Raw genomic sequence first — 25,019 nt, 5'->3', positions numbered from 1 at the left:
TCTAATCAAGAAGCGTGTGCTACGCACTGCTGCTCCTGCCCACCTGGCTACGGAGGCGCCACAGCGATTCTGCTAACTAGGCTACCCACAAGGTCATAATAATAGTTATCACCACTTATAAAATTACAACAGCGTCTAATACGTTTTGGTCTCGGTATCTTTTATTATTCCTTAAAATAATCCATTGATTTTGCGCATTATGCCTTTTAACCAACATTTTTCCGAATTATTTGCATCTTATTTGGTGAAACATATAACTCATTTTTGATTTTAACCTGTTTTGAATAATCTTTTTGAAATTACTGTAAGGACAGCGGTCTCTCTTAAACTTGTATTATCGGAACAATAAAATTTTCTATTTCTGATTGTTTTGTCATAAAACTTAAAACATTAATAGAAAATGAGGATACTTTAAATTTCTAAGATTAATTCAAGCAAACGAGACGAACTGATGTTTAACTGTGAGCGCTTCGTACTTCTAATCAACCTATTTTTGAGTAATCATTTTGCTAATAGCTAATGTGCATTAAAAACTAATGTGCAGAAAAACGCATTGGCCCACACGCCAATCTATTGAAACACTTAATACCTGAAGAATATTTCGTAATCAGTTGATTATTCGACATCGATACACAAACTTTTCAGTCATTGATTAGAGAAAATAAATAAATATTCGAAGGCTTCATTCCTACAACGTTATACTGTTTATCTCAGACAGTTTTTAAATTCTGTACAGTGGGATCAATTGATGATGTTACCAACAACAAATTCTAAGCGGGAAGCATTCAAGGAATTAATCGTGGAAGCTACTAAAAGTTTTACACCTATTAAGAAATATTGTTCGAGGTTTAGGCCTAAATGGTTATCAAATGAACTAATGAGACTCGTGGCAGAGAAGAAAAATGCATCGGATGCATTTAAATTATCATGCGACACAGAAGCCTATGGCAGATATAAGCTAGTCTGTAATCAAGTCACAAAGGAAGTTAGGCAGGCGAAGGCAGATTACGAGAAATCTTGGGCAAAGGATGCTAAGAAAAACAGCAAGCATTTCTTTACTTATATAAACTCTAACAGAAAGGGAATGAATCTGATTGGTCCACTTGATGTCTATGGTTCGACTGTTGATGATCCTGCTCAGATAGCAAACAAACTGAATGAGTATTTTGCATCTACATTCACACATGAGGGGTTATTTAGGAAGGAGAATGCCAGAAGGTTATCAAAATGTAGCAGGGTGCTTAATGATTTTGTAATAACTGAGAGCAAAGTGGAGGAGAAATTGTCGAAGTTAAACTTAAGAAAGGCACCAAGGGTGGATGGGATCTATACAGTTATATTAAAGGAGGCGGCAAAGGAAGTAATCAAACCCTTAACCATAATTGAGAGCATCCTTGGACTCAGGGGAGGTCCCGACGGACTGGAGATGTGCAAATGTATCCCCAATTCACAAAGGGGGATCGAAGGGTGACACGAGTAATTACAGACCAGTTAGTTTAACTTCTGTTCCGGGGAAAATAATGGAGTCATTGGTTACAGATGCGTTGCATGATCATGCAGAGAAGACTGCACAAAGAATTCAGATACAGCATCAAATTCAGATACAGTTTGTTAAAGGGAAGTCTTCTCTGACAAGTTTGATTGTATATTATAATGTGGTTACAAAGGAAATGGATGCAAAAAATAATTTTAATATCATATACTTGAGAGGCTGAAGTTCTGCAAATTGCAGCGGCTGGAGAAAGCTTTTGACATTGTTCCGCATATAAGACTACTGTACAAATTGGAGCAGCGCGGTAAGGGTAAGTTGCTACAATGGATACAAGGATGGCTGAGTGGGAGAAGACAGAGGGTGGTAATAAATGGGCGCTGCTTTTCGTGGACTGATGTTATTAGTGGAGTCCCACAGGGTTCGGTGTTGGGCCCACTGTTGTTTTGTATATTTATCAAGGTATATCAGGCTTAATGTCGAAGTTTGCCAATGATACACAAAAGTTGGCAGGGTTGTTAATGACAGTAATGGCAGTGTGCTACTGCAACAGGATCTAGAAAATGGGAAAATGGGCGGAGAAGTGGCAACTGAAGTTTAACATTGACAAATGCAAAGTACTGCATATGGGTAGAAGTAACCCCCAGAAGAATGTACCAACTGTGTGGTACTACACTTAAGGTGGTAAAAAATGAAAAAGACCTGGGAGTAATTGTGCAGTCAGATATGAAGTTTTCTGAGCAATGCACACAGACTGCAAGAGCAGATCATGGGTTTTTGTCAATGATATACAGGAATTTTGCTAGTAAGGAAAAGGAGGTGATTGTCCCTCTGTATAAGGCAATGGTCAGGTCACGCCTTGAGTACTGCGTACAGGTCCGGATGCCTCATTTTAGGAATGATGTAGATTTGCTTGAGCGTGTAGAGAGAAGGGCAACAAGATTGGTGAGGGGAACGAAGGGATCCTCTTACCAAGAGAGGCTTAAGTTCTGCAAACTGCACCGGCTGGAGACTAGGCACCTGTGAGGTGATCTGATTGAGGTGTATAAGGCCTTGAATGGGTTGAGCACGCTGAATTCTGATGGGATTCTTCCACTTGTTCAGTTACAAACCTAAGGGGCATAAATTCAAATTGAGGAAAGACAGATATAGAATAGATGTGCGGAAATTTGCCTTTAGCCAGCGGGTGGTTAATTTCTGGAACAAACTTCCATCTGTCGTTGTGGAAGTGGTAGGTTAAATAAATTTAAGGAGGAACTGGACAAACATTTAGAGGGGATGGTCGTGTAAAATTTTCTTTTGGCTGATGCTGTATAGGCTCACACGATTGCTTTCTTACATCACATGTCACTATTACTACTACTATCTAGTCAAACTATCTAGCTATTCTGTTAAATTCTATACTGTTTATGGAGTTTTGTAACAAGTCGAGTGTTTGTAATTCGACAATTTAATTCTCTTGTGCTGCGTCGATACGCTGGTAAGAGTAATTGTATCATTTATATTAATTTAACACAGATAAAAGTTAATCACGTGAAAGAAATTTGAAAGCTTTTAATTTTCACGGAGTTTAATTATATAAAACGGAACTTCCAATGTGAGGTTGATTGATATCGGCTATTTTGTATGATTGAGGTCACATGATTTTGCTATGGATGACATGTGGTCACATGATTTTGCTATGAATGACATGAGGTCACAGTATTCATCTAGCGACCAGAGCTTACTACGAATGCTAATTCCAAAAGGGGGGGGGGGTTGGTGGGGGGAATTTCTCATCAATACTCAGCGTTATATCTGAAAGGGAAGGGTCAAATTCTCTTGCCTATTGTTATAAAGTTTTTGTCCGACGAAAACGTGAAGTCTGATTACGATAACAGCCACACTGCGAAAAAAAAGGCATTCACAAGTTAGCAGAAAGGTGGCAGACAAGTTTAAATAAAGAGAGAGACTATCTGAAAAATTCCTTTTTGCAAATAATACAGTTCAAGTAATACTCTCTTGATCTGACAATGCTGGATCGTCGAAGCACGCTGAATTTTGCGTAAAAAAATACTTTTATTCCAGTTCATGTATTTTTAGGGCTGTTCCCATAATGGAAGGAGAGGCTACACTGCTGAAGCCCTAAGTTCAAGTAATATTTTCATATGAATACGGTTTCTCATAAAATACGTAAAACATCGTTTCGATGAAATAAAACGCATTCAAATAATAGCATGTATCATTCTCAATAACGTATCGGAAACCTTTCCATCAACCTCGCATTCAGACAACTAAAATTAATCCTCCTTGAAAACGCTCGTAAAAATCTGAATTATAAATCTTCAGTAGAAACTACAAAAGCAACAGCATTTCATGCAAGTGCCCTAGCAAATAAATTTAGCTCGCAAACGGATTCTGCTTATTTTCTTTGAATAACTCGTTCCCTGCAAATGATGTACACCGAACAGCAGCACCAATAGGAAGACCGTTGAATGAAACAAGTCTGAAAACGTGGCGCCAACCTCAAGCACCAGGTGAAATCTGTGCCTGCGCGTAACTGCCGACCGTCATTCTGTGAACTACATGATCTGCGCACGCGCAACAGCGGGATGCCACGAACAGGAAAGCTGTATGCACTATGAACAGCAGGTGTTGTCTCTGAGTTGATCATTTCAGCTGTCAAAGTAAAAGGCCCGGGTGAAGAAGTGCTGAAGATATTTGCACGGTTAAGGTAGGTGAGTTTTTGTTTACGTTTCAGTTAATATGTGTGTACCTCGCCATCCCTGGGAATCTTTTGTTTGCACATCGGCCATAAACCTCCCTTTTTGTTTACTAAAGTAACACGTTAACGTCCTTTCCTTAATTTTATTCAAAAGTGCTTTTGCCGATCGTGCTGGGATGAAATTATTTTAAATATGGGCATTTTATGCGGTGCATTGTACGGTTAAACGATTATCGTAAGTAGCGATGATTTTTTTGTAGTTCATTCTTCGCGACTTGCAAGTTAAATGTGCCACTCCATTGAGCTAGCTAGCATGCGTGGGAGGAGCATGCACACACACACATGCATTACGGCTGTTACGACTATAGGCGAAGAAGTTTGGTTAAACGGCTTTTAGCGAGGCCCACACATTCCTAACGTGCTGCAGGGTATGGATGCGATCCTGTACGAATGGCAGGACTGATCGCAAGTCTAATTTCGAGGTCAAGCTAATTAAAAAAAAAAAAAAAAAAAACTACAATAAAATAACGTTAATTAAAAGAGCATTCCAGGCAAGAATGTTCCACAAACTTCCCATTTCACACACCGGAAGTGACATTCTTATCCTCTTTTAACTCTTTTAATGTTACTGTATTTGTTTAAAACTGTTTTCACATATCACGTGAGTGTTTTGATATGGTCTTAATTATGTAGTATTAAAATGGCATGCAGCTAATTTGTAAAAGGGCATAAATATTAATCGTAATTACGCTCAAGTTTATTGTACGAACATTTTAAATGTAAGGAATAATTACACTACTAAAAATAATACTAGTTTTTTTTTTTTTTTTTTAATCAAAAATGAAAACCAAACCCATGGAAAGATTAAAATCAACTATTAAAGACAACTAAGAATAAGGAAGCATAATGTACTGAAGCAGAACTGTACATAGCGAGGATTATTGTGATTCAATCCACCTTCCTCTTTGTTTATAATTATTAATACTATTTGTTACAACAATTGTTAACTATTCAGTAATATAAAACATCACTACGAGAACGTGTACGCGAGATTATTTAAAAGAAGAAATGTATGTATGTATTTACAGTACCAACGTCACTGAGACGGCATTAATACTCGTTACACTAGGAAGTACAATTACAGTATATAAATATGTTAGCAGTGGAAGACGAGGAACTTGCGTAACAGATGATCACTGTTCGGGAATGAACAGAATCAGGTTAATAGCCGGTAGGATAAAGAATTGGGGAGAGGTTAGGATAGAGTAAAAGATGTATGAACGGGGAAGAAGGTCATTACAAGAGTGCCCGAGGAGGTCTCTTAAACGTCAATGTCAGCGATGGATTTGAGGTAGGTATCGGCTTTATTCAGGAGGTAGTTCAAGATTCAGTACTTGAAGTTTGTTCTACGAATACTAAGAACTTTCCAGTGAATTTACTAATAGAGATAATATCGCTAATAAAACAGGGGCTAGGTCAGTGGTTCGGAACTGCGTGTCCCGGTACTTTGGTGTGCCGCCAGATTAGGAAAAACCCACTGAGTACAATGGCAGTTACTTTTTTAGGAGTGCCGTTACCACACCAATACCACAAATGGGTTGTATCTATAGAAACTTATGCGATCAAAGTAAAGGATAGAAATGCTGGGGATCTATTAACTGGAGTGACCACTGTGTGGTCTTTTATAAATACGATGGGCGCCTCCGTAGCCAGGTGGGCAGGAGCAGCAGTGCGTAGCACACGCTTCTTGATTAGACCGGGGTTCGAACCCGTGCCCACCAAATACGGAGGATGCGGAAAGGTCAGGGAATGACCACCGCATATTTCCGGAGCAATATGGCCTCAGTTGCTAATGCTCCTAAAAAAAAAATCCCAAATAACAAATAAATACGATATAAGAAATGTTCGAGAGATTGGTCAAGTTCTGTAAACGCAAGATGCCAAAACGGATGCAGGTTATTTGTTAGTGACAAATGGGCCTGGAGTACTGGGGTCCATAGTTTAACAGATATTTATTTAAAGTATACCCAGTAAAATAAAATAAAATAAAATATTTCCAGAAGCTTTCGGAACTCGTGTCCCTTTCTCAACTGAGAAAGGGACACGAGTTCCGAAAGCTTCTGGAAATATTTTATTTTATTTTATTTTACTGGGTATACTTTAAATAAATATCTGTTAGGTTATTTGTTGTTATATGGTTTTTTTTTTTTTTTAGGAGCATTAGCAACTAAGGCCATATTGCTCGGGGGATATGCGGTGGTCATTCCCTGACCTTTCCGCATCTTCCATATTTGGTGGTCACGGGTTCGAACCCCGGTCTAATCAAGAAGCGTGTGCTACGCACTGCTGCTCCTGCCCACCTGGCTACGGAGGCGCCACGGATGCAGGTGAAGCTGCGTGATTCCGATTATATATATATATACACACACACGCACTGCTCAACAAAATTAACAGAACACTTAGAAAACGTGGTGTAACTCGTGCAGCTTGCGATGAAGCGGGAAAAATTTGACATGGTACTATAGAATAACGAAGAAATGAGGAGAGCGAGAAACTTCGGACAGGTAAAAGGGACATTTATAGGGGTTGTATAAGAATTACCAAAAAAGATCACATTACAGAAGTCGATACAAGATGCTCAAAAATATGGTCAAATGACACCAGCACAGACCTTAGCTCACCAAGTGACCGAGCAGTTGTCTGTCGGCGTGCATTTTGATGCTCAAGGGCGTCCCACACATTCGATCGGATTTAAGTCTGGTGATCGTGCTGACCTTGGCAGTCGTTGGATATCTTCAATTTCATTGATGTGTTTGGATGTGAAGAATACCTGGTCAGCACTTCGAAACCAAAGTAGGTTGTACCAATTGTAAAGCTTGCAAGCGGCAGTGTTATGGTATGAGAGGTGGGCATTTTATGGTCTAGGTGTTTCACATGGTATGGCCTAGGTTCACCAGTACCAATGCATAGAACTATGAATGCCAAGTCGTGGCTTTATGTTCTGGATTAAGTGCCTTGTACTATGGAAATTTCATGAAGCCTGCATCTTTCACATAATAATGCATCATGTCACAAAGTAGGACTTGTGGACTGATAATACTTTGGCCATCACATAGATAATCTAAATCCAACCTCAATTAAACGCCAACTCGGGAGAACCGAAGAAAACCCTCCCCTGCACAGCCATGCTGCTGAGTTGAAGGAGAATTATAGTGCTTTAACAGAAATTGGTGGAAATCCTTCCACAAAGTATTCACGCAGCCATTAAGATGAAAGGTGAAACAACCTATATTAAATATATTTTAGTATTAGTCATGGCAAATGATGCAAGAAAGCAAGCTTATAAAGCATCAGCCAATAAAAAAAGTTCCCATATCACCTCTTCATCTCCTCCAATAATATGTCTAACTCTTTCTTGAATTTATTCAGACTACCCACTTCCACAACGACCGATGGAAATTTGTTCCAACAATCAATCAAACGCTGGCCGAAGACAAACTTTTGCATATCTATCCTGCACCCATCCTTCCTCAATTTGAATTTATGCTCCTTCATATGTGCAAGAGGAGGAATTCCATCAGAATTGAGCTTGCTCAATACATTAGAGTCCTTAAACACCTCAGTCAGATCATCTCGCAGGTGCCTAGTCTCCAGATGTTGCAATTTTCTAAACGGAAGCCTTTCATAGTGAGACCACCCTTTCTTTCCTCTAGTCAATCTCCTTTACCGTCTCTGCACCTCTTCCAGCAGATGTCTCGCCCTCAGTTGTACAGTTGGTACAATCGCTGTCCTTCCCACACCGGGTGAAAAAACCTGAGTTCGAATCTCGTCGTTGACGAGAGGAATTTTTATGGCCTTTTTCAACGTGGCAGAGTTAGTCGGTCTCAGGCGAGCGTAGCATGGTTTTCTCTTTCGGAAAGTTATGGTTTTTTTGTCCAGAAAACAGAAAATCGACCACAGAACACACGCAATTTACAGACAGTACACACAGAGCAATATGGCCTTAGTTACCGATGCTCCAAAACCATATTATAACAACAATAACAAAAAAAAAAAAAAAAAACAACCAGCATATGTAGATCTACTGAACCAGGTGCAGAGATCTTCACTTTGTTTGTTGGGTCAGTATAATAACACATCTCTTATGTCCCTACAGTGTCTGCATTTTGATGACTTGACCAGTACTTCAAATTCATTGATTTAAAGTATTGGTTTAGTACTGGAATAAAAAAGGGCCCCAGGTCTTTTTCATATTTCCACAGCCCTGAGTGTTGTATCACACAGCTGGTATGTTAATCTGGGATTACTGCTATGTAGTATGCATTTGTCAATATTAAACTTCAGTTCCCACTTCACAGCCCATCTGCCTAATTTGTCTACATTTTATTGCAGTGGCTTACTCTGATCTAGCGAACCTTCATATCATCTGAAAACTTAGACATTAAGCCTGATATGCCTTCATCAATCTGCAACCTCCTAAAAGGAGGCCTCTAGAATTATATGCAGTACTTAAGATGTAGCCTAACCATTGCTTTGTACACTGAAAGGACAGAATTCATGAGATAGCTGGTTCATGGGCAACGCGACGCTGTCACCCCTCTCGCTAGTGGACGAACCCATCAATTGGCAGGTATATAGGTACTGTACACTGCATTCAAGTAGAAGGTAACTCGATGTCAGTATGCATAAACGTCGTGAGTTTACCGACTTTGAAAGATGGATGATAATGGGTGTCAGACGCATAGGTCACTCTATCGCGAAGGTAGTACAAAAATTGCACTATCCTCGTTCGACAGTATCAAAAGTGTATCGGGAATACGTCATTTCCGGAACAGTATCTCATCGTAGACAGCACTGTGGGTGATTTTTTTTTTTTTTTTTATCGCGAAGGTAGTACAAAAATTGCACTATCCTCGTTCGACAGTATCAAAAGTGTATCGGGAATACGTCATTTCCGGAACAGTATCTCATCGTAGACAGCACTGTGGGTGTGTGTGTGTATACTGTGTCAGGGTGGTTCCCAGGCAAAAGCCCATCTCCACCTAAATAGTTTTACAACAGAAAATCTGTAAATTGGACCTGAAAAATAAAAAGATAGCTAAGAAATAAGAAGAGTAAAACCTAATTTTGAAAAGAAAAAGGAGGGAGAAAATTACATTAAGTTCATATACTAAATCTAGTGCATAATAAATAGATTTTCGTATAGGAAAGAATGAAAGTATATATACGAGAGATATGTTTGTGAGTGTAGTATGTTGTTTATGTCAGGTCACTTTGCCATCAGAAAGCAGCTGGACTTTTCAACTACAATCTGATGCCCGTCCCCGGCACGAGGAGCCGGACCTGCTACTACATTAAAAGCTGGAGCGCCAAAGCGCAATTCAACACTCAACAGAGAAAGTGCAATACTGTTGAGTGCCAGCTGTCCAGACTTGGGCCGCCCAAACCCAAGAACTGAACAAAAAAAAAAAAAAAACAACCACTAGAGTGGTACATGCCGAGGAACCCCAGACCCGACCAAAGGCTTCCAGGTCTGAAGTTCCCAAGCCCAGATGCAATCATTGAAGATTCTGGTTGTATACGGCCAGTTCAATGTCTGAAAAGTTTCTTATTATACATCTTCTGGAAAACACAGTATTTGCGAACACCTGTAAGGCCTGAAAGTTGTCAACTCCTTGCACCAATGTATGCACATTATCTTCATCAAAATTAGATATTTGTTCTTTCAAAAGATGCCTTTCTACTTTATAGTAAGGACAAGAAAATAATATGTGTTGCCAAGTCTCTATCGCCCCACAAGAACACCATGGATCTGGCTCCAATCCTCTAGAGTGCAATTTATCCCGGATCGAACCGTGTCCTGTCAGCAGAAAACTGGTATACATAGTGGGGCAAAACCACGACGACACTTGCTTAGAGATAGCAAAATCTGCCACTGGAATAATCTTTCTAGTTATCGCTCCCACCTCGGAAGAACTCCATCTGGCTCTCCATATTCCAGCCAAACCAGTCCAAATACGAAGTTTCTCCTCCTTAACTGTAGCCGTCAGATTTAAAGACAACCCTAGATATTGGGCAGGGATACCCTTCCTCATCGCGTACATCATTCCTCGGTATACCACGTATAAATCCAGAGGTAACAAGCCAGCTATCACTTGTAGCGCAGCCGTAGACACAGTCCTTGGCGCATTCAAATAGGTCAGCATCATTGATCGCTGCAGCGACATTAACTTACGTTGAGTCCTGATCTTAAGCACAGCCTCCAGCCACACGCCAGCAGCATAGGCGATAACTGGTAGAAATATCGTTTTGTAATACAAACTCATAGTTGTTTTGCTGAGTCCCCACTCTCGCCTAGAAATTCTTATAACTGAACATATAAACTTCTTTATTTTATCGTTAAGATGTGAAACGTGCAGGTGAAAACCCATCCTGTCGTCCATAATAACTCCTAAATACTTGATATTAGACACAAAGGGAATTTGTTTCCCATCCAACACAACTCTGGGTGGGCGGCGATAATCAAAATGGTTTTTGAACACCATGAATTTGGTTTTAGTAGATGAAATTTTCAATCTGTTCAATGTAGCCCAATTAGAGAGATCCTCCAGGACTTCCTGTATTCTGTGCTCCAGCACGGTTCTAGACCCACCTGGGACCCCCACAATCAAATCGTCAGCATATGCCACTTGTATGCAATTTATAGCTTGAGACTTATTTAACCACTGGTCCAGAACGGCATTCCAAAATATTGGACCCAAAACGGATCCCTGTGGACATCCACGACCTACATATTTACTAAACATCAAGTGCCCTGCACATACTTTCACCAGTCTGTCACTAAAGTATGAACGTATAACTCCATATAGGTTACTATCACAATCAGACCTTCTCAAAACATTCAAAACGCTCTCCCACCACACAGTGTCAAAAGCACCCTCAAAATCTACAAAGACTACCAAAACGTACTTCTCAGGAGAAGACTTACATAATTAATCAATTTCTGTATCGCCTCCTCGGTTGAATGACCCTTCTTAAAGCCAAACTGAAAATCCGACATAGCATGACCGGCGGTCAAAACCTCAATTATTCTAGGAAGCAATAACCTTTCAAACAGCTTACCCAAGTTAGACAGAAGCGAAATCGGTCTGTAAGCTCGAGGACTCCCACGAGACTTACCCGGCTTATGTAAAATCTTGAGAAGAGCCACCTTCCACGATCTAGGGGATACTCGCTCCAACAAACATTTATTAAACATATTTAACAAAACATCTGGACAAATCTCAAAAAACTTCAATAGTATTTTGTTTTCAATCAAATCCAATCCTGGACATTTTTTCTTATCTCATCATTTCCGGAACAGTATCTCATCGTAGACAGCACTGTGGGTGGAGAAAAGTGGTGGATGAACGTGGCCATCGACGTCTGTCTCGCAATGTTTCAGCCAACTGGAGAGCGACGGTGGCACAAATCACCGCCGACTTCAACGAGGGAGGCGACAGAAACGTCTCCACCAAGAACATCAGGCGATCATCAGCCGCAATAGGTGATGGGAGCTGCCGACCAAACAGTCCCATTGCTAACACCACGACACAGGACTCTACTCTACGCCTCAACTGGGCGAAAGAACATCGGCACTGGACCTTGGATGATTGAAGCCGGGTATCCTGGCCCGATGATTCCCGTCCCGTTTCCGGTTATTTCGAGCGGACGGGAGGGTGCGTATTTGGCGGAAACCACACGAAGCTATACACCTGTCATGTCAACAAGGAACTGTTCATGCAGGTGGATGGTCGGTAATGATCTGGGGTCTGTTCAACTAGCACACGTTGGGACCTCTGGTACGTCTAAACGCATCTCTGATCGGTTTAGGTTACGTGTCCATCCTTGCAGACCATCTGCATCCCTTCATGGTCATCGTGTACCCACAGCTTAATGGAATCTTCCAGTAGGACAACGCGCCTCCCCACAGAGCCGTGGTGACTAGAACATGGTTCGAAGAACATTCCACAGATTTTACCGCCATGGAATGGCCTCCCCATTCACTGGACATGAACCCTGTGGAGCATTTTTGGGATGCTGTAGAAAGGTCCGTTCGAGCTTTGGATCCTCCACCCAAGAATGCGACGGAATTATGGAAGGCGGTGCAGCAAGCATAGATGGAAATACATGTGGAATGCCTTTGTGAACTAGTGGACTCAATGCTTCGCCGTGTAACTGCCCTTATACGGCAATAGGTGGGCCTACCAGTTACTCGGTATGTAGGTATCCCATGATTTCTGTCCACTCGGTGTACAATGGGACAGTCACCTCCTTGTCCCTCCTTATTTTGTTAATAAATGCAATACGGATTCTGAATAAATGCAATAAATGATCAAGTCGTTATATCACAGCACATAAGGAATCTTTATATCAAGATTCTGAATTATAACTACTAAATAATTAATGTGAGCGTCTCTTTGGTCTGAGTCGCATCTTTGAATTTTCAAGGATGAAATCTGAACAGACAATGTCTAGACTCAAAGACCACCTGGACATGAAAGATACAAAACAACTAAGTTCCAAAATCCTTAACCATGTGGCCGCAAGATTCATTTGTCGGTGTATGCAGCCACACAGAACAATTTATTTGACCAAATTACAGTACAGCATGAGGAAGTTACAAGTTATAAAGATAAAATTGCTCGATGTGATTGCCATTTGTATGGCAAGTGTGCTGGAAGATCAGTTGAACATGGCAACAGTTCGGTCGTTTCTCTGGGCGAACTACTGCCCAAAGAAACGGTAGAATGGTACAGCACCACCCTGAATAAAAACGGCTGTATGCAAGCACCTCTCTTTCTCTTGAAGGGAGGGAAACGTAAGGTGTCGGAGATCACAGTAACGTTCCCATGTTATGTACAAATTTAGGGACGACGTTCTCGAACAATGGCCTAATTATGAAGTATGCTCTGAACCTATGCCAAACAGTAACGAGCAGCGGACACAGAAGATAAGATCTAGGGAATTCGTGGAGGCAGTGTTTCCTTACTAACAATTATCCATATTCACAACGTTGTTTAGCTGAAAATGAGCCTCGTCAGTTCGAAAGGTGTTCCAAGGCCACATGTCTTCCACTTCCATCCTAGTTAAAAACCGTGGTTACGAAGTTAGTTCATTGTTGGGATCCACGTTTGTATAACGAACCATTGCAGGAAGGATCGAAGCAATACGCGAACTACTGTTTCCTTTGGAATATCTAGTAGTAGTGACTCCGCTCTGGTACTAGCTAAAGAGTTGCATTTCGTCTGGCACCATCGGCCACAGCAAACAGGGATATGTTCAGCATCAGCTGTCAAATTGGGTGGCGTCCTCCGAGAGTTATGAAAATGCGCCTTTTCCTTCGAATTTCCTGTTAATTTAGTGCAATCCATTTTGAGAAAAGAGGTAATTTTCCTAAGTTTTTAAACGGAAGTGCATGAAAGGCCTTACTGTTATTTTAGTAAAAGAACTTTGCTAACAAACCAGATTTTTAATTTGCATTACCAAATTGAATTTTGCATGCTGTTCTGGTTGTATCTCCTTTTATTACACCTGAGACGTGTGTTATTGTTCATATCACGAGATTTGCTCCGAATACCGACTGTATTCAGTGTCAAGCGCACCCTATTCTGTTCGCTTTATTTTATGTTATTTTTTGCCATCCGTTTTGGCACTGTCTATGCAAAATTTCATCTGTGAGCGATTTATAGTTTTCCAGATACACGTGGCCTGTATATTATTATATTATTATCTATTACATTATTATAATTATAACTACTTGAATTATAACCGTCCTCTAAATTTAGTGGACGCCGATTATTGTATAATTTTTAAATTTAAGCGTTATAATTTTTAAACTTTTTTTGTTATGTGCAAAATGTTTTTAAGAGAAGATTCCGGTTACTAGAACAAGTAGAGCATGGTGTACATGTATGAAGTTCAGAACGGAAATCGGTGGCACTTTTTGTACTTGTTTTTGTTTTATACAAATTTTGTATATGTTGAGATCGCTCAAACAAATTTTTAAATAGATTGACAAATGATTAATTGAAATTAATATTGTGAATATTGTTTAATGCTTTATGGAAATTTTAAATTTTGTAATTGTTTTTTATTGCATATGGGCTTATTGCCCTGGAGGCAGAATAAATAAAATATGATAAATATGAATCACTTTGGGACTCAGCTAAAAGTGTTGCGTACTGATGAGAAATGGAAATTTGTACATAGAAAGATGTGAAATGGAAATTTGTACGTAAAGAGCAGAAAGAAAACATGAAAATCAAGCAATATAAACTACTTTAATGTGTTATAAAATACTTTAGTGACGAGAAAGTCATCATTAAAAATGAAACTGTCATGTTTCTGGAAATGCATACAAACCATTAAAAATAAAAAATATATATTAAAATCAAAAATTATAAGGCCGCGTAGCCTAGTGGTCAGGCGCGCGGGTGCATAAGTACACGTGCCTTGAGTGACGGGGTTCAAGCCCGTGACTGCTGAATACGGTGCTGTTTCTTGTATTCTGTCTATCTTGTGAACTCCTCTGACCGTTTGGGCGTCCCGAAGTATAAACAGAAAATTTTATTTATAATAAAAAAGGGTTAAAAGGATTCTGTGTAAAAACAGTGACTGATTCGTAGTAGTGCAGATACAGTTCTTTCCCTTAGTAACGACACAAACAACCAAATTTTCTTCCAAATTTTTGGAAGAAACAGAAGTAACTGGACACGCAACGTGTCAGAGTTCAAGAACAAACTGGGATGTGACTTTTAATCACTTCCAATGCATATGTGTAAACTGTAATAAGGCAAAAAAAAACAAAAAAAAAAACGATAACACAGACCGAAGCGCTGATTACAATAAACGTTGTTTTTTCTATGTATTTTATAGATGTCTGAGCGGGCTTGATAAAAGTGATTACTGTACAATGATATCATTATCGAATGATAACATTATCCGTGATCAGAATATGCAGAGCACACTATATAATTCCAAAGTGAAGAGATGCATAACAACAACATACATCGCTTATCAGGAAGTGCCCATCAAGACATGCATGAACTGGCTTGAAAAGGTTGTCGAGCGATATAGAGTTTCTTGGTCAGTATCATAAATGCAGTTTTCGTAGGTTCTGAATTTGTTTATGGTTTTGAGGATTTTATTTTACACCCTCAGGGAATATTCCTATAAAAAGAGATCTAGTGACGAGAAAGTCATCATTAAAAATGAAACTGTCATAATGTTTCTGGTCCGGATACCCTGATGATTTATAAAAGATATATAATCTTTTATAAATCATCATTTCTCCAAAGAATTCCCTTATTCACTGACTCCATCATATGGGAACCAGCAGTTTTGTTGGGTTTGCTCACTCCAGAAGTGAACAAACACGAACATTTACGCGTTATGAACTCTTGATATGCTTCTACATTCATTGATATCGTGAAGATCCTGTCTACTTCAGCATGCTCTTCATTGAAAATGTTTGGTTTGTCAGCACTCTATATCATTGAAGTGCACGGAGAAGTGAAACTTTGGCTCAAGAAAACTATATTCAACTTGCTGAAACCATGTTTATCGTGTTGTGTTTCGCATAAGGTGTTTCCTCCCTTCTCTTCTCTTCTCTCTCTTCCTCAGCGAATCACTCACAGTAATGTATTCTTCTTTGTTTCAGCCGTTTAATAAGTTTTCTGTGAGCAAAGCAGGTGGGCTAAAATGCATTCTCCACTGGCAATACCTGCATCCAGAAACTAACGAAATAATTTGGTGCTTCTGCTCTGCTACACGAAATTTCTCTGAAAATTCTTCCCGGCACCGAACATACGATTTACTGTCATAAATAACATTTGATAATAAACACGTCGTTTTTCAGATAAACATCCTTTTTATTCAATGTGAGATAAGAACTGATCCTGGAATACCACATCCAGTCAAGGACAAGCTGAATGTGGGAAATTCAGCTTGTCCTTGACTTGATGTGACATTCCACGTTGAGTGACTTCTGTAAGACTATTATCTTACTGAAGTTATTCAAATAAATTGAATGATTATTATCTTACTGAAGTTATTCAAATAAATTGAATGATTATTATCTTACAGAAGTCAAATAAATAAACAAATTTCTGTTTATACTCCGGGACGACCACGGTCAGAGGAGTTCACGAGGTAGAGAAAACACACGAAACAGCACCGTATTTTGCAGTCGTGCAGCCAGCTGAGCTGGGGGAAGTAGAGGGGGGAATACATAAAAATGCCAACTATACGAACAAAATGCCATCGGCATTTTGTTTGTGTGATAATCTGAAGTAATCACGGAATGGTTCCGACAAACAAAATCTTTCTTTTAAAAATATTTGCCAAGCCACCCAAATTATATTAAAATTAGACAAATAGAAATCCTGCAATTATTATTTCTTTTTCTTTCCATACATATCACATAGATTTTCATTATAACGTATATTGTAACCGAAGCACCGGATATTATGTTTTTGTCATCAGCTCACTGGAGAAATTAATGAGCAATATAGAAAATGAGCGGAAACGAAATGTTCTCGGTTCGCGCCTGCCTATGAAACTCGCTGCCTTTTGGGGACTCGTTTTTATAGAAAAACTAGAGTTCGTTTTTGTTATCAGTTTCACGGTTATTACCTGTTTTCTTATTATATGTTGACTGCACTACAAATCTGAGGTACGTGTTGCTATTTGTTTATTTTATTAAATCAAATAAGCTCCTTGAAATACTTGCATTTCGATTTTTCTATTAAAAATCCTGGAGGAAATAGAAAAAGGTGAGTGAGTTGTTGAGGTATTTGTTAATTTCATTTTTCGCATTGTTCGTTTTAAATCCAGTATTTATCTACTGTCATTAAATACAATTAGCTACTGCATTTACTGGTTGAACTGAATTTATTTCTAAGTGCTTTTCTTGTTTCGAAACGCAGAATGTCTACTTTTTGAACTGAATTAACATGGAAAATGTAGAAAGTTTACTTCTAGGAAAACATTTTGTCCTTGACTGAAACAATAAAAGTTTATATCAGATAACGGTACGTCCTATAACCGGTTAATAACAAATTGCCTAGTCTGGTCTTTGAGAAATTATCTTGAGGTACGCTGGTGGCAGTAAACAGTGTAATTACATTTTGAAATACAAAGCTAAGGATGTCTTGGGATGACACCAAGGAAATTAAATTTAAAAAATGCTATTATGCTTGTTTACTCCTACGAAAAATCTCGTATAATTTCGAATTCGTCATTTCTACTGCTCAGGAGAATTTCATTTACGAATTTAATGTATAAAAACATTATGGGAATCCTATTGTCTCGAAACTTTACGATTTTACGAATATTAGCGGATTTCGATCATATAAGTTGTCTGTCCAACATTACGAATTTAATTTGAAAAGGAGGGGGTATTCCTCAGTTCAAACTTAATTATTCTAGTAGTTTAATCAGACATGAACTAACTGAGTAAACTTTAAAAATTCTAAAAATGTTACTGCACAATAGCAGCGGCTTTAACATTCAGTTTACTGGTGGGAATTTCGACAACAAAAAATAAAATAAAATATTAATAATATGGTGACTTGCAGGCAGTGCAAGAATCGGGCCGGAATGCAACACAACCTTCGTTCCAGTTGATGAGTTTATATTTTAAAACAGTGGTTCCCAATCTGTGTGTTGTTATTTGGTTTTTAGGAGCATTAGCAACTAAGGCCATATTGCTCCGGGGATATGCGGTGGTTATTCCCTGACCTTTCCGCATCCTCCATATTTGGTGGTCACGCGCTCGAACCCCGGTCTAATCAAGAAGTGTGTGCTACACTACACACTGCTGCTGCTCCTGGTTACGGAGGCGCCCAATCTGTCTGCCCTGGCAGCTTTTACTATTTGGGTGTGCCGTGAATATGCGTCTTTTAATTTCGGGTGTGACTTGAGTGACAAAAGATAGGGAACCACTGTTTTAAAATTAGCTCAATGAATTCCAAAAAAATTCCTAAATTTCCAAAAAAAAAAAAAAAAAAAATCTTGTTTTTGCAGACAAATATTAGCGTTCTGGCTATTAATATTTTTCGGTTCGAGTCCAGCTTGTAGATCTCATAGTAAACTCCATAAATTCAGAGTTGTATATACAGGGTGTTTCAAAAGAATGTGCGAAAAATTGAGTCGTATTCTCGAGTCCAAAATAAGAAAAAAAAAATAAAATAAATAAATAAAAAGTCATATAAATATCTACAGTCAAAGCTCTACATAACAACTCCCCCTAGGGAAATGAGAAAAGGTCGTAATACTGGAAGGAGGTTATATCGATCGTTCATAAAATCAGCAACAAAACAAGTAAAAGCTTGAATATTTCATGTAATTCTACTAATACAATATAGTATAACCTCTTATAATATGTACTACAGTGTTAAACAAGAAAATTATGATTGTAAATTTTGCATTAATTATGGAGTGCAGTAAGGTTAGAATTAAATTGAAATTTTCACTACACAGGCTACATACCCATCAAGAGAATTGTTTCATACTTTAAAAGTAATCTGTCAAAACACGCCGTTTCAATGGTTGAGCACGTTTTAAAAGAGAATTATGAAGGTGCGCAATAGAAGTTATTTCACTTTCGCAGTTAGGAGTTTGAAAAAAAATCGATGTACAAGTTCTAATCCTTGATGAAAATTCTTGTTCAACCACAGTATGTCCCTCATCTTCATCACTACAAATTTCAGAAGATTCCATTACGTCTGCAATGAGTTCTCTTCATTCGTGCTTATCCTGAAACATTCAGTCTTCCATTCCTGCGCTATTTTTGAAGTTGAAATTTTCCTGTAAGTTTAGGTTTGGTTTGGTTTGGTTTTGGTTTTATTGGCGCATTAGCTACTAGGGCTATAATGCGCCAAGACCAATAAGTTTAGGTGATGACGCACATGCTCAAATATTTCTACCTTGTTATCGGACTGTTCGCAACTCATGCGAAACTTCACACATTGCATCATTCAAGGCGGTAGATCCAGCATGTTTGAAACAGTTGGAGATCACTTTTTCAACTTCATGTTTGTTATTTGGTTTTTAGGAGCATTAGCAACTAAGGCCATATTGCTCCGGGGATATGCGGTGGTCATTCCCTGACCTTTCCGCATCCTCCGTATTTGGTGGTCACGGGTTCGAACCCCGGTATAATCAAGAAGCGTGTGCTACGCACTGCTGCTCCTGCCCACCTGGCTACGGAGGCGCCCATCAACTTCATACCGTGAATTTTGCTTTCAAGACAGACATGAGCACAATTTTGTTTAATAGCATTCTTCAGTAATTTTTCATAAAACGCTGTATTACACCTTGATGAAGTGGCTGAAGAACTGACGTCATATTTGGTGGTAGGTACTCGACAGTACGGCATCCGTAGCGGGAGTATAATAGTACACGCTCTTTGTGTAGACTGGGGTTGAAGCCCCTGACTGCTAAATACGGTCGATCTGCCAATCCGCGCTGCACCAGCGTGGCAGATTATAGTCAATTTCCCTCAACATGAATTGCTTGAGGAGACTTCCATCCTGCAGTGGATTGGTAATGGTTGCTGCTTACCTTTTACTCGACAGTGATTGCACGTAGGTCGTTTACTTAACAATGAGGGGTGCAGTTATCCACAAACAGAAAATTTTTTTTATTCTTCTCATTCATCCTGCGATCTACGTCTCTGATCCATTCTTCGTAGATTTATGTCATCCATGCATTTTGGTTTGCTCGGTACATAGCCAGTAATGCTATTCGTACCGTTTCCAAGGACCCATGTATTCGTTCTGAAAGACCACGCTCCTTTCTTTTAGGCGGCAAATGCGAAAACACAAACGGAAGAAAGTTACTGTGTCGATGTTGTTTACAAATGATAAGCTAACAGTTCTAAAAACATTCTCTAAACAGTAAACATGTTTAGTGATTTTCACTTAACAGTTGTAACGCACAAACTGAGTAATCCATCGCTTATTACTGAGTCTCTAATGTTGTTCATGAATAGCATTTCCCGATGTCTGTGAAATTTGGTAAAAACTTATTTATCTCAGGTGAAATCTCCATCCTGTATAAGGTAGGCGAAGTTGACTAGATGGCGTGTTGAGAAATTCTAACGCAGACAAGAAGGATCTTACTAAAGCGGTCATTAATGAAACACCGCTACACAATGGGATATTTTTATTTGACCGAGGGCTAATAAGTCCTGGATGAGCATTAGCGGTAAGTAATGTATATGCGTACAGTATTTTTAAATTTCTCACTTTTAGTTCCGTTTTTTTCTATTACATACTTTTTGATTGATACGCTTAAGTTTCTTAAGCTTATCAAATATATTTTTATCAACATATATTTCAGTAATCTTACTTTAAATTAAAATTTTAAAGTAATTTAAATAAATTTCAAAAATTTAAAACCTCTGGCGTGTCTTTGATTTCGTTGTTCGAATGCAGTATTCGCTGCAACGAGCCTCTAATATGCTTTAATAAATTAGTGCATAAAAAGTGCATAACCCGGGGGTAGGGGAGAATTGAAACTGCTGGCCTTGTTATGACTGACCAGTTTGTTGGCAATCTGCAGAAACGTAACAAGGTCAGTAGTTCAAAACCAGATTTGTTTGTCCCGTCTCGTTCTATTTCTGAGAATTGCTTGCGCAAGAAAATCTATGGCGTCTGATCCATTTAATCATCTGACTCAGTAGTAAACATTCTGGGGCAGTAGAAATGCAGGAGAATGAAACACATCAAACCTGAATGTGTCATTCTACTCCCATTTTTCAGTGCTGTACAGATCCTGCCTGTTTATGATAATAATGTTAATTAGTGTATTGGATCTGAGGTATATTTGCGAAAACAGCTTCACTGACATTATGCATAATATTTCAATTGTAGTAAGAACTTGACTAAACATAACAGCGCCTCGGTATTGGCATGATTCAGGGTGTATTACCGCCGTGGCGTGAACTTTTTTTTGCTGCACCTTTTTAATAAAAAGATTTCTTTCATAATTAACGTTCATTTATTTGGATAACATTTGAATTTTATGTTTTAATTGTGACTCATAAAAATGTTTGTTGAAACATTTTTATGTTTCAACAAACTTAAGCATGAATTTAAATTTAAATATGTTTTTGTATTAGTAAACATTAAACAATTACGATATAAAATGCAATAAATATTTATACATAAAAAAATAATAATAAAATAATAATCGCCGTGCCGCCTTTTTGATTTTGCCGACCTGGTACATTGCACAACTTTCACCACCGGGTTGGCACGGCCCTGGCATGATCAATGAAATGGGAAGCGTAGTCTTGAAACCGAATGAAACATACATGCATTCTATGCAAACTGTGACTGTCGCTGCAGTTAGAAACTCTTCAGCAAGAGTTTCTAACTCAGTAAAGCACTTTGCTGAAGCACTTCAGCAAAGTGCTTCAGTAAGAAACTCTTTAACATCACCGCTTGATCACCCAAACTTGACTGCTGATTTTTCAAATCATAAAGCAGAAAAATAATATTTTGATCACTATAATTTATTGTTTTATCGATTACTTTTATAATAAAATGCTCTTACATTTAATTAATTCATTTAATTTTAATTACTGCCTTGTCATACCATAAACAATGTCAATGCCATAAACAGTGGTTTAGCTAAAAATCAGAGGGCTTTCTGCAACTGATCTGTGGTGCTACACATGTGAGGTCCATTTTGAGAATAACGAGCCCGCGTTGGTTGTTGACTGGCGATAAAAATCTGTGATTTTCTGTACCTTCTTAAATACAGACAAATATTTATTGGGTATGTCTTTTGAATTTTTTTTTTTTTTTTTTAATGGCTTTCCCAGAGTTAGCGTGATTTCACCCAGCAGATACAGCGCCGCCGTACCTATTGTTTTTCACTGTCACTGCAGTATCCCACTAGTTATGCTACGAAATATTTCTCGTGTTTTTTGCTGGATATTTGTGTTATATTCTGTATAGTTTTAGAAATTCATTAAAGCAGTATACTGTTTTAATGAAATAATGATTTTGGAACACGTGATTTATTCAAGGAGTTTTTTGTGCAAAAGTTTTTATAAATCCGTTTCATTTTCTATTGAGACGGCTAAATATTTTTCTAACGTGATTTAGATACTGTGTATTCTTATTTCCTTTATTAATATTATCATGATTACTAATGTATTTGACAAAATGTTTAGTACTTTAGGATGACATCTTCAATCACAGTGTATGAGTACACTTAAGACTTCTAGTTATCCAAATAAAAATCATAAATTAAAGATCCTAAGGAGATTAACCTCTTAGCGAGACCATTTGTTTGAAAGTGGTACAATGCCAATGCAACCCGTTGTGCAGTAAAAAGTTTTTTTTTTTTCCTGCTAAGCATAAAAGAACAGTAGAATACGTTCAGTTTAAAAGAACTGTTCCAGGAGTTTAGATATTAGAAGTCTTACAAAAGGTCCTTTTTGAAAGAGTAGTCAATATTTTTTTCGTTATTACTTTGAATAATCAAGGCGAAAACACCGAAGGCGATATTCATTCGGAATAGGAGTTAGTGACATTCAGATTTTGCATTATTCCCATCCAAAATCGAAATAAAGAAAGGAAATAAATAAATTAAAAAAATGGAATTAAAAAATACTTTCTAAAATGTTATATATATTTTAAATATTTTTAAAATAACTTATACACATAGGAAGCAGAAATGCATATGCACTTACACGTTTTAACAGTTTTTAAAACTGATGGAAGAAAGTAACAGTTTTTCATATTTATATGTCTATAATGTTTTTCTTTTCTTTTTTCTGCAGAATTAATTTTTTTAATTTGAAAATAAGGTGTAAAAGCACATTTTTAAATATTTTTATTAAAATAAAAAAACGTACACTAATTATTACAATCCAAACATTAAATGTTGGCAAACAAACTTTTTCAGTTACTTCAGTTACGTCACTGAACAGTAAACATTCATGCCCAGCCCCGTGTTCTGAGATAGCTGATTTTAGCTATATGTATAGGTTTTTGGAGTAGCAGAATGTCCAGCACCATCCCTGGTCAGGAGTATTTTTACATCCAAACAACAACCCTATTCGAGTGGTCAGGATACAAATTAAAAAATAAATAAATTTTCTGTTTATACTCCGGGACGACCAAAAACAGTCAGAGGAGTTCACAAGAGAGACAGAATACAAGAAACAGCACCGTAGCAGTCAAATCCACGTGGTACCCCAAAATCTCTATCGTCTAAAATCAAAATCTAAATCGTCTATAGGCTGTGACTGACGGAGTATAAACAGAATTTATTTATTATTATTTATTTATTTGGAAACGGTGATGCATTCTATTTTCAGCATTATCACACATATTAAATGTATTTTAATATGGCTGTGCTGTGTCTTTAAATATAGCAGTGCTGTTAATGGTGTACAAATTCAAGCCTTTTAAATTAATTGAATCCTAAGCTTTATTTGCCGATTCACACATTAATTTCAGTATTCAAGTAACCATTCAATTTTATCTTTTTCGTTCTACAAGCTCCTGTTCGACATGTGTTTTATTTATTTATTTATTTTCCCTTTTGTTTTTGATAATTTGCCGACTTTCTGTCGCTAACCGGGCAAAACAATGTTTATGTTTCGTTAACACGAAACATAAACCACCATGGCGCCTGAATATGTCTTTCTCCTTGCCGTTTCAACTAGTGGACCAGTTGTCAGTGATGTAAAAATAAATACGGGAGTTGTTCATGTGATTGGAAGTAGGGGAAAACAATGAAATAAGCTCCTGTTACTAGGATCTTTTCATGTGCCTTTGGGAGAATCCATTGAAGTTGTCCAGCATCTATCGGACAACTTCAATGGGTATTTTTTTCAGAATAGCAACAGACAACCACATACCTTTCTGAAAAACTGAATTATGTTATAAAAAATTATTGTGATCTCAAAGTGTTTAGAGCGGCGCAGTAAGAATTTTTATGGCTCTGAGATGAAATCTCTGCCTACGTACGGCATCTAAGGAAATTAAAAAATCTGCATGTATTTCTTTTTCATGTTTATGGCTTTTTGTTTTGCTAATGCAGTATTAATTTCTACTTTTTTATTGCATATGTATAGTATTTAATCGGAGGGCCTACAGTCCCAGATGCTGTTGGGGGAATCGAAAATTGAGTTTTATATTCGGATAAATCTAGGGGTGAAATTCTGCCCAGCCCTGGGTTCCGAGATCGCTTAAATGAAGCCTGTTTTAGCTGAATATATTAAATAGGTCTTGTCCGCTATCTGAGGAACTAACCACTATTTTGTTTCTATGGGAAAATGCGTTCAAAAGAATCGACTTAACAAACTTTTGAGACAGAACGAGCTTTTTGAGAATTTTTATTATTATTATATTTTTTTTTATTATTATTTTATGGCAGATTACTAGATATGCCAGAAATGGAAAAAATTTCTTTGAAGGGAAGAGGGAATGGAGTGAGCACAGGAATAGTAGCGAGTAACTAGTTATTTGAGGATATACGACTTCTAATTAATTAACCACCTGAGAAGTGCAAAACGCACTTTCTCGTATGTTGTTACGATTATTATACACTAGTGTGCAAAACTTAAGGACCAACACTATTTCTAAAGATTACAACCACAAAATCTTTACTTAAGGTACTCTTTACTGATGAGAGTAGATTCAGTCTCAGCAGCGATTCTGGACGTCAGCTAATCTGGCGAGAGGTTAGCACACGGTATCACCCCGCAAACATCACTGAAAGGGATCGATATGGCGGTCGAGGTGTTCTCGTCTGGGG

The 25,019-nt window shown here is 38.1% G+C and overlaps 1 protein-coding gene across 1 annotated transcript in view; it reads left to right on the top strand.

Moving 5' to 3' along the window:
* The first annotated feature begins 4,072 nt into the window (after nt 1-4,072).
* The window catches only part of LOC150076325 (carnitine O-palmitoyltransferase 1, muscle isoform-like), a 429,351-nt gene continuing 408,404 nt past the window's right edge, over nt 4,073-25,019 (top strand). Inside the window, exon 1 of the mRNA XM_090387587.1 lies at nt 4,073-4,202. The gene's annotated coding sequence lies outside the window, so the exon portion shown is untranslated. The remainder of the gene's footprint in view (nt 4,203-25,019) is intronic.

This window comes from Mastigoproctus giganteus, chromosome 13, assembly GCF_048544385.1.
Source record: "Mastigoproctus giganteus isolate SK-2022 chromosome 13, ASM4854438v1, whole genome shotgun sequence".
Lineage (NCBI taxonomy): Eukaryota > Metazoa > Arthropoda > Arachnida > Uropygi > Thelyphonidae > Mastigoproctus > Mastigoproctus giganteus.
The sequence above is the reverse complement of the archived record's forward strand: the minus strand, read 5'-3'. Positions and strand labels throughout refer to the sequence as shown.